Raw genomic sequence first — 9,100 nt, forward strand, 5'->3', positions numbered from 1 at the left:
TTTTTTGGAGGGGAAACTGGGAAAGGAGAAATCATGTGACATGTAAATAAAGAAAATATCTAATTAAAAAAAAAGAATCCTTGTATGGGGACTATACCTTTTAATTGAGAACTGGAAATAAGATAGCTAACTGTGATGTTTCCAAGACTCTGGTTAGTCAGTCAGGCTCTATCTAGCAGGAAAACTTTCAGGCCAAATCTGTAGGAACTTTCTTACTCAGTTCTTGATCCCTTTCTCCTTATTCATTATGGCAACCATCTAAGGGCTTCTAAGATGAGTTTTCCGATTTACAATAGCATTAATATATAAGGAAAACACATATTTGAAATTATCCACTTATATTTTGGCTTTAGAAAACCTGCTTTTGTTGTCTATAGTCTTAACATTCAAAGGCCATGTTTATGTATTGGTTGTCTAACTCAACTAATTTCGTATTTTTGAACTACTGCTTAGTTAGTCTATGTAAGTAAAGGATTCAAAGCTGTCATGCTATTTTAAACAGACAAAGGGGGAAATCAACTTATAATAATTTAGCCCTTGCCTTTAATAATAATAAAAAAGAAAACAAAATAAAAAGAAATGCAAACTTAGTATCAGGTGTCATGCTTTATCAGCTGTAACCCATCATACAAACAAAGGTTTGTTGATGTTCAGGTTAAAGGTAGCAATGGCAAGACTTTTGGTATCTACTCAGAAAAACATCAAGCTTCACTTCTAATCCTTGACTTCCAGTTATATGTGTGTGTGTGTGTGTGTGTGTGTGTGTGTGTGTGTGTGTGTGTGTGTGGTTGACAATCAACCTTAACGAATCCTAAATCAGTTTTGGAAACATTAGAGGGACCAGATGGGCTGGTTGCCTGGTCTGGTTGTCTAAGTTTCTGACTGGAAATACACTGCCTTCAAAACTTATCTGTTTGTTCAGAATCCTGTGAAATCTAATTGAAAATGACCTGGGACTAACTTGTTCTTTTTTCAAGCAGAGGACACTGTAAACATCTGCTTCCTTTTCAAAATCAGAACACCCAATAGCCTGTGGTGATTTTAGCCAGGTACAAAATGTGAACATTTTGACTCAGATGGTAACTCATTAAAGATGCCTTATCTGAAATTCAGCAGCAATCATGAAAATGAGTACCGACTCACGTAACTTAAGATGAGCAGAACTAGAAAACACACTGTAAATAGCACTCCACTTCATGCTGTTGTATGAGTAACTACACAGAGAACCCAAGCCAACCAAAAAATGGCCCAAAGAACACCTTGACCCCATCTGGAAGTCCTTTCTGGCGCAATCCATGCCACTGCCATCTTCAAGCTTGTATTTCCGGCACTTGTGCTCTGGCCTTTGTTATCTAGCTCAAGTCAGTGACTAAATGACCAATTGTCATCAACCAGAGATGTGGCTAAGTCTGTGCAGACTAGCAAAGAAGCTATAGGCTCGGCAGCCAGGCTGATTGGGTTTGGCTTGAGTTCATTATGATTGCAGGCCCTGTCGCTGATCCCAGACAACTAGAAGCGAAAAATAGAAGTCAATCAATGGTCCTGTTCTTGTGGAGGTTGACAATAAACAGACAACAAATATGTCAGATGGTGCTGAGTAACATAAACAAATATAAAGTAGGCTTGGAAGCATAGTGGGATGGAGATGAGATTGGTAGCCATATCACACAGCACGGTTTGGGGGCCTTTGTCATGACATAGCACTTCAGTGGAGGCACAAGTCATTTAGATGTTGGGGGACAGCATGTCCCATCATCTAAATGAATCTAAAGGATGAAACGGGAACAAAATCCATGGGACTGGAGGATGCTTGGTATGTTCAAGGAAGAACTAAGTGATCATTGGCTTTGAGCAGTAAGAGGAGGGCCCTATAGTGGTCCGGGAAATTAAGGAAGTGGTCGAGAGCTAAATGGTGTGGAAGTCATTCTCACTGGCAACAGTGAGAATCTGTGGATTGTGAGTTTGAGTAGAGCATGAAGAGAGTCTAGGTATTTGTGCAAAGGTATGATGGAAGTAGATCTATATTTTTAAAGGACTTTCCTATGGGCTGTGTACTGGGGATTGGACTAAGGATGGAAGCATGGAGAACAGCTCTGAAGTCAATGAGTCCAGATGAGGGATGGTGATGGCTAGGATACTCAAAGGTAACAACGGTGACTATTGAAAAGATTCTATCGTGGGAGTTTCCTAATGTACTGTATGTGTACCAAGAAAGAGAAACTGCAGCAGAGATGAGCACATCGATTATAATGGGGTTGATGGTGGCACCATTGCCTGATGGGAAAGGACGATCAGAAGGGGTGGACTCAGGAAGAAAATGAGCAGCAGAGACGATCGGCAACACAGATACAATTTTCTGGGAGCTACTATAATAAGACTATGCACATAGAGAGAAGTAGCTGGAGGGGGATTTGGGGTCAGAGGAAGTGAAACTTTCTTTTTTTTTTTTTTTTTGAGATAGTGATTATCACATCTAGTGTCTAAAATAACATCCTGTTCCTAGAGCAATGAACTCAGCACAAGGAGCTGCCTCTGTTGATATACAAACACAGCAGCCAGGTAGGAATAAGGGAACCACAGTGGCTCTCAAGAGCAAAGTATCCAAAGTGTAGTGAACACTAAGATGACTTTATTCCCAGGAAGCACCATAGTCCCTAGATAGCATTGCCCGATGCTCTGCTCGCTGCCCTCTGCCGTGAAGGCATTTGGTGAGCTGTATGCCCGAGAATGCTATCACCTTCAGCCTCCTTCAACTGAAGCAATGTCTATCAACCTTTTAACAGCCAAGGATCTTGTTTCTTAAAAGTAACAGGCATCATGAAAATGGTATCACACATATCTCTATGCTCAGGGGCTTTGGGTCTCAAAACTACAACCCCGGATGGTAGACCTGTACTTGGAAGATGCAGATGCAGGAGCAGAGAACATAACCCGCTTGGAGGGGTGGCTACACACAACTCAAGGTCCAAGAGGTAATCAGCATCAGAACTGACAGCCAGACAGGTCTATGAATCACGAACTATGCACTCCAGCAGCTTCAGATGAGAGATGCCAGCGTGACCCAGACTGATGAAACCATACACTGCGATGCCCCTGCTCCCTGTACCCTCCCAGCAGATCCTCTCTGTGCTGAGAACACAGCTCAGGAAGTCGAAGACACAGGAGTGTTCAGCATCCCGAGGCAAAGGGCATGCTTTATTAATGGCTTATATACTTTCACTTGTAAAGATCTACATATTACCTTCTTTTGTACTTTCTTGGGAGTTGAAAATTCTAAGCTATATGATCCCTGATGTAATTTTAATTTTTAATATTATCTGTAGAAAAGTTAAATGATTTAAACTTACAAATAGTTGGTAGCCTATCAACATTCATTTAATTAATTCTTCCACAGAAACCTGGTTGATGTCTCCTGTTTCTTCATGTGCTAGAGTTTAATCCAGCTTTAAATATATTAATTAGCAGTCTGTTTTGCTATTTTACAGAATGCCTGTTTACTGTATCACCAATTTTGGCTTTGAAATTTTTAAATGTTTTGTACTTTCCTACAGGAAAGGGGCCAACTTTGCCTTTTATACCTGTTCTCATACCATTCCCCATTTTGGATGTGTTTATAATGCTTAGAATCAACACCAATATTGAATTTCTTTAAAAGATGGTATACTTACTACAACCTGCTTATATGCAGGTGGTAATAGCAGAATCAAGTGTTTTGTTTTAACAGCCCAGTTAGACTAAGACAGTCTGTTGCAGATGGAGGTAAAAACATGAAGGGCAACAAAGATTGGTGCAAATCTGAAGGGAATAAGAACTGTGAGGGAGAAGAACTACTGGTGTCTAGACACTAAGAAAAAAAACGGAATCAAAAAGTTGAAGTTGATGATAGGAAATTAGGATGCTTACAATTGAGACTACACAGGGTGCACATTACCATAAACATTCCCATTACCTGCCATTGTTTCTAAGAGTCAAGAAAATAGTTGTAATGCTACCTAAAAATATTGTACAGATGTGATGGGGTATAGTTCAGAAATCCTATGTTCTGTGATGATTAGTGTTGTCAACTTGGCAGAGTCTAAAATCACCTAAAAGATGGACCTCAAGGTATACCTGTGCAGAGTTATCTTGATTGACTTTTCAGGGGAAGACTTGCACACATGCCACTGTGGGCGGCACCATTCCCTGAATGGGATCCTGGACTGTGTAACTAGACAAAGGGAACTGAGCAATAACATTCACTCATTAGTTTCTTTTACCGACTGGATGCAATGTGACCTGTTGCTTCAAGGTCCTGGTGCCCTTACTTCCCCAGGATGGTTGGTTGTACTTTTGTGTGGGGTCCCTGTAACTACCAGGGATGGCAAGGCCACTATCTCTGTGAGACAAAAAGGAAATCCAGTTCAGCATGACGTAGTTAGTCAGGCTAGTTCAAACTTCTAGAGTCTGACACCAAGCAGCTTATTTTAGCATATTTAAGTACAGCACAATTTTGGTAAAAAAGTTTCCTGATGATAATTAACTCAGTCCTGTGTGTACAACAAAGCTTAAGCATTTACATTGAACTTTTTAATAGAGTACATGTGGCCTCTTCCATAAGGATGGATTCCATTGACTCAGAAACATGCTCAACATAAGGGTTTAGGAAGAATGACTGAGTTAAGCAATGCCTGAGAGAGTTGGTATTGACCTGGCCCTAAGACATAGGTCACCTAGGCTGTTGTAAAATGCATTTGACATCTCTTATAAGGATGAACTTTATTGACTGGGAAGCAATGTTCAAGATCGGGGGTGGGGGTGTCAAGGATTAACAAACATAAGAGTCTGGGGAGTTGGGGTGAAGTCTGGCCCAAGTTATAGAACGCATCTATTCCCAGCATTCTGGGTGGAAAAACAGGTGAACATCTCCTGATTTTGAAGGGACAAGCCTGTGTGTTTAACTTTCCTGGTTTTCCTAATACTTCTTTGTGTGGGCAAGGACCTAATACCCTCAACACTTTTGAACTATGAACCAGAATAAAACTTTTCCTCACTTAGGTTTATTTTGTCAGAATATTTTAACACAGCAACAGGGAAATAAAGTAAGACACCATACCTTCCTTCTATCTCTTATATTTCGTCTTCTATTCTCTTCTTCTCCCAACACACATACACACACACATACACACACAAACACACACATACAAACATACACATGTTGCATCTGGCATCTTTCTAAAATAGAATATAACTACTCAAATTTTAATTTTACTGAAACAGATAAAAATAAATCTGATCAAGGAACATCTATCTTTCATTGTATGGAAGATGAAGGAGGTGTAGGGGGTGGGAAACATAAAAAGGCATGTCACTAATAAAAGCCAAGAGGAAGAAGACAAGAAATAGTTGTCTCTGACATTTAAGGGAGCCTGATGCTGGATGTTTTCAGATTTATGTGTCTGATAAATAATACAAGAGTGCTTGTCGAGGACAAATCCAAGTGAAAAACAACCCATGGAGAAGAGAGATGTGGTTAGCAATCTAAACAGAGAAGGCTAAGCTACCTGGCGCCAAAGATACCAAATGACTACTTTTTGCTCATGGTTGTTAACCTCCTTGCAATTAAATAGCCTTCTAATCACTACCACCACCACCACCTCTCCTCCTCCTCTTCCTCCTCCTCTTCCTCTCCAGAAGTAGATTTAATTTTCTCTCTAGGTAAGCTAAGGTTATACCTACTGGACACAAAAATTTCATCATTTTAAAAAAAATTATTAGTAGTTAACCCTGGAATGTTCTTTATTTAGAAAATGATGATCCTATTTTCCAAAAACCATAGCACTTTCCTTCCCATTCAAATGTTTTGGCAAAGCTCACATATCTGGCATTTATAAGCCATAGGGCTTATCAAAGAAGGAAGTTGCGAATCTGGAGTTACAGTGCTTTCTAAGGAAAATTAGATATCCTCCTACTTTTATTTAACATTGAACATTAACATTTTAAAATTCATATTTAGAAAAATTGCAAATATTTAATAAGCACAAGAAAATGTTATTGTCATTTAAATGTGAAATGTTCCCCATTGGCTCATGTATTTGAATACTTTGTCCCCAGTTGGTAGTACTATTTGGAGAGGTTGTGGAACCTTTAAGGGTGAGCCACCCATGTGGAAAGAAGTATGTCACGGGGGTTGGGCCTTGAGACTTTATAGGCTGCTCACTTTCTGCTTTCTGACTATGGATGCTCTGTGCCAGGAAGTCTCCCATTCCTGCAGTTCCCCACTATGATACATTGTATCCCCTTGAACTGTGAGCCAGGATAAACCTTTCCCTCTTAAGTTGCTTTTTGTCAAGAGTAGTAACCAATACCGAGGCATTCATTATTACTAAATGCATTCATCTAGCTGACTCAGTGCTCAGCATGAACCAGGCACTGCCCTAAGCACTGAGTGCCATTCTAAGTCTTTATGACCAGGAGCTCAATCAATCCCAATAATAAACCTATGTGGCAAGAACTATATCATTTTCCCATTTTTAGTGGGAATGATGAGTCTGAGTCACAGAGAAATTATGTTAATTTATTAAGATCAAACAATGAATAAGCTGCACAATCAGGCAGTTGGAACTCTGGGTATACATACTTAGATACCAAGCTAGGCAACTTTTGGAGGAAAACAAAAATTCAAAGAGATACCATTTTTTTTGTCCAAAGATAAAGACAAACAACAAACAAATAAACCTTAAACACTGGTGAACTTTGGTAACATCAGTTTCTGGAAGGATGTGAACAGATGAACACTCATACATTACTGCAACATTAGAAAGCAACTCACAGTTGCTTTCTACCTCTGTGGAGCATTCCCTCTTGGGAACTCTGATCTGCATGAATAAAAGGACCAGTATGTAAGTTTACATCAAATCACAGGGGGTATGCATTTGGAAATTAAAAAAAAAAAAAACTGTCCATCATAGCCTTGTGGCTCGACCATTTGTGTTACAGCCACAGCATGAAAAATATGCAGCCATTACCTGAGTATAATTGGCATCTGTTGATCTAAAGAAAGTTGCAATAATGTGTAAAGTATGCCTCCTCCCCTTTTGGTAATTTTTTAAAGCATATTTAAGAGTGACCACAGGAAATAGGATTCAGGACAGGAAATTATTAAATACATATACAAGTATGCATTATTTTAGTTTTATATAGATGTGTATTGCCTATACAGTTTAAATATCTAATTTAGTTAAACATAATTGTAAATGTAAATGTAATAATCAGCTTAGAAAATATGTTTTAGGCTTTCAGCTCCACATAGAAAATTATGTGAAGAATATAGCTTTTTAAATCAAAAGTGAAAGGTTCATTTATATTCATGGGGACTTCTTCTGTACAGGCATTGCTTTTTACTGTTTCCTGCAATTATAGAATAAACATTAATTTTTCTTAATGGGTATTTCTAGCAACAACAATGAGAAAGCAGAAAGAATACTTTGTTCATTCTTCAACTAATACTGTTACTGACCAGTGGAGAGCAATAGCATCTTAAAAAATCAGTGCAGATCTGCAACCTTTGTGTGTTTCTTCAGCTTCACAGGAGGGACTGCATGCTGGGGGAGGGGATGTAGGGCTGCTGGTGTTGAAAGGTTTCAAAACTTTGATAAAAAGTGGATCCCACATGCTTTTTTTTTCACCTCTAAGTTCCTCTCTCCAGATTCTACTCTGTGCAAAGCCTGAAGAAGTAAAGGTGAAATCTGATGCTGCGGCTGAACGTGCTGGTATAGGAATGAAAGATCAAGACCGACTGCTGGCAACTTTGGGTTTCTGCTTGCGTGAAGCATGCTCGCCCTTCAGAGACTAGTGAAATTTAAAGTGCTGCTGCCATCTTCAGGAGTTCCCCACTGTCATATTGGAAAACAGTTACAAGTCATCTGGATACAGCCTCAGAGCCCTTTCCAGGAATCTGTAATTGTGGTTAGAAAACAATGATTTCAAGAAAGGTGATTTCTGTTAAGAACCTAAGGCATTCCCTTCTCAAGCAGCTTTTACTGTCTGCTTAATATTAGGGAATGACAACTTCTCTTTGAGAGGCAATATAAACGAAAAAAAAAAGTGTCCAGAGTGGGGAAGACTATGCTGAGACTTTAAAAGTCAGTGGAGGCTGAGGGTTCAACTTATAACATTTTGAGCGGCCTTGATGGCTCGGAAGCCATTGACATCTTTTTTTGGGAGGCACCTGCTCAATTTCTACGGACACATTAAATTTAGAGATCATTTGGTTGAAAGGAACCTGTGGGCTTTCATTTCCACCTGATATGCTTGGCGATGGGCTTGCTGTTAATTCTGAGCCCAGCTTCCTTGTCTGGTTGCTTGACTGAGTTACAGGTTACTTGAGAGGAAAGAGCAGAATATCTTCTAGTAGTCTCAGCCAGAAGCTTACTACTTGTTACTTCACTGTGTTGTGAAGAAAATTAAGCCTGAAACAAAAATTGGTCTGCTGTCTTTCTTTTTAAAAAGATACATGTATTCATTCTGTGTGTTGGGGGCGTGGTGGAATGTGCAAAGGTAGCAAGCTGTGCAGTATATTGGGGTGGGTGTCAACAGACAACTCGTGGCTTTCTTCCACCACCTGGGTTCTGGGGAATGGACTCAGGTCATTAGGCTTGGAGGTAAGTCCATTTACCTGATAAACTGTCTCACTAGCCAGTCCCGACTCCCTCACCATGGTCAGGGATGCTAATATTCACGATTGACCTAGGAAGACCATGAAACTATGGACTCTTGGCAGGTGGTATCAAGCTTCACTTGAACATCTGACTTTGCATTTGTTCTTTTTTGTTGGTTGGTTGGTTGGTTCATTATCGGAAAGAGGTTGAGGTGTACCATATAGAGTCCAGTTTTCCTCTTGGTTTGTATTATTAAAAGCTAAAAATAAACCTTTCAAACTCATGCTCACAACATTTCAGAAGGTTTTCAAGTCCCCCTTCAACTTAAATCTCACCACCGAAAAACATATGCAGAAAGAAGAATGCCACACTGGTATAATATGTAGCCAGCACCATAAAGGCTACTAGGTCATCTACATAACATTTGAGAAATTCTGCTGTATTTATCCTTGCCATCTGAAATT

The sequence above is a fragment of the Mastomys coucha genome, unplaced genomic scaffold, assembly GCF_008632895.1.
Source record: "Mastomys coucha isolate ucsf_1 unplaced genomic scaffold, UCSF_Mcou_1 pScaffold6, whole genome shotgun sequence".
NCBI lineage: Eukaryota > Metazoa > Chordata > Mammalia > Rodentia > Muridae > Mastomys > Mastomys coucha.